The following is a 2,495-nucleotide window of genomic DNA, read 5'->3' on the forward strand; positions in this document are numbered from 1 at the left end:
AAACGTATAGTATGGTTGAAGCTGGTAATTGTGATCAGATGCAAACAGGTCAACCGAGAAAGGTCCCCACTCTTGATTGATGGAATCAAACACCTCTGGATGCAACTTCCAGTCACACGCATCATCCCTTTTAGAAAGATCGTCCGCCAGGCCATTTTGCTCTCTCGGAATCCACGTGGTGACGAGGTCGATGTTATGCTTGACGCAATACCAAAACACCTGGAAGCATATTGACTGGATAGCGTCTGACATGGAGCCTCCCTTACGCAGTGCATTATCTGCGACCTGGCTGTCGGTATGGAGCAAAACCCGTTGATTCGATAATTGGCCATCCTTATTAATGCTTTTCAGCACGTTTAACACGGCATTCAGCTCGAGGTAACCGGACGATGAGCCCCGAGTGTCGATTAGCCAAGGGCCTGCTGCTTTCGGTTGTGATGGTAAGTCCGCCCAACCGCCCCAACCGCCAAATGACACTGTGCACTGACGGGTACTGGCACCCGCTGCGTCCGTGAAGACTTTTATCGTATGCATGAAAGACGGACGCCAGATTGGCCTTCGGCCATCATACCGCATGAACGACTCGCGCCAGAATTCTAACTCCTGAATTGCGTCTGCGTACAAAGGCATGTGGTGATGCAAAGCATGGCCTTGCCGCAACATTTCACTTTCCCATTGCGATAGCCGCCGGGTCATCAGGACAGACATTTCACCAAAGGAATAACTCATCGACATGATGTGACCGACTACAGAAGCAACTGCCCGGATCTGACATCGAGCATGATTAACTAGCAGGCCATCAATCGTGTGCATCAACACATCCCGCTTATGGCTGGGTACGGTCATGGTGCCAGTTACCGTATTAATTATTGCCCCCAGATACTGGAATTCTTGGGAAATCGGTTGGCACTTTTCGAGGCTCACCAAGACACCAGCGTGCTCACAATCGAGGAGTACCCTTTCTTGAATTCGAGCTAAAGCATCAGGGGACTGATGCGCGTGTACACTATCATCCAAATACCCTGCACAGCGATGGCTTTCAGAGCGCCACCGGTTCAATAGCTCCCTCGTTAACTTAGTGAAGGCCCAGCACGCCGGTGCTAGACCGAATGGAAGTTGAGTGAATACGTAAAACTGACCTTTCCACTGAAAACCTAGGTAAGTCCAAAACTTTGGGTCCATGTCGAGGTGATGGTAACCGCTCTTGAAATCTATGGTAAACGCGTAGTCATTGGGCTGAAGCATGTATTGTAGGGACGATAGTGTTTCGTACTTGAAACTCGGCGTAACGACGTGCTCGTTTAGGTACCGAGCGTCCAGGATTAATCACTTCTTTCCGTTGTTACGCACAGCTACTCCCAAAGGCAATACGCAGTGGGGCTGTTCTGCGACGCGAAGGGCTGTGCCTGTCTGAACGAGTTCTGCGATCGCTTCACTCACGAATGAAGTGTGTTCCTGGGTGGAACCGTGGTTCGCTGCGAAAAAGGGAGCTGGTTGTGACGCTATCCAAAGAAGGGGAAACCCCACGAGGATCCACCTCAATACCAACGGGTTTTTGACGAACGAAGCCCAGAACCTATAATGCGCCTTCAAGCGTCCCCTCATAAAGCGTTGAGGTTTTGGTCGGTCGGAGCTTTCGACTTCTGCTGGGCCGTCTAGCAGATCGTGCACACCTGCCGCTGCGAGTGCTTCATCGTGGGCTTGGCCACGCCGAACGTCCACCTGGCTCTTCCCGGTCCGCACTGGAGCCGTTTGCTCCGAGCTCGGGACGGTGCTAGGATCGTCGGTATTCTGGACCTGCTACCAAAGCGCATGTATAGAAGAGTCACTTACTATCCCTTGTAAATGTGTTTGTGAAGTGGCATTTAAATAAATGGCGTCTCACCGTGGGCTTCTGGATAGTTACTTCTTTAGATTCGTTTGAAGCTTCAATCTGAGCGTTAATTGCTTCGGGTCGGCGGGCCGGTGCTTGGTGTTGGGATGCTGCCTGAACGTCTGCAGCCGAGCTGAAGTTCACGACTAGCCTCGGAACGCCCCAACTCGTCGAGACCACAGCTGCTGCTGGTGCGGATGCTGATGCAGGTCGCGGTGGAAGCGGCACCTGTGGTTGCTGAGTCTGCTGAGTACTATATGTAATACCAGGAATGACAAGCCTAGGAACGCGTGACATAGTATGTAAAATTGGAGCAGAAGGCTGAGTATGTTGCACGTATGTAAGTGGTGATGTTATAGAGTACCAAGTTTGTGATGTTTTATGACGAGCTGATTGCGATGCCGCTTTCTACAACGCTATGCTAACGCGTGCTGCCTCTAGATTGTGTCGTACTGCTAACTCTCTACACTAATCTAAGCGAACGCGCTGCATTTGCTATCGCTCCCTGATGCACGCGAGTGTCTTTCATCGCTCTCATTCGAGGCTTACAGCCTGGATTAACAAAAAGAAAGGGCACATAATGCCGTAAATATTACATGGTAGGCCCGCAGCCTTGTAGGGT

The sequence above is a fragment of the Volvox carteri genome, assembly GCF_000143455.1.
Source record: "Volvox carteri f. nagariensis unplaced genomic scaffold VOLCAscaffold_29, whole genome shotgun sequence".
Classification (NCBI taxonomy): Eukaryota; Viridiplantae; Chlorophyta; class Chlorophyceae; order Chlamydomonadales; family Volvocaceae; genus Volvox; species Volvox carteri.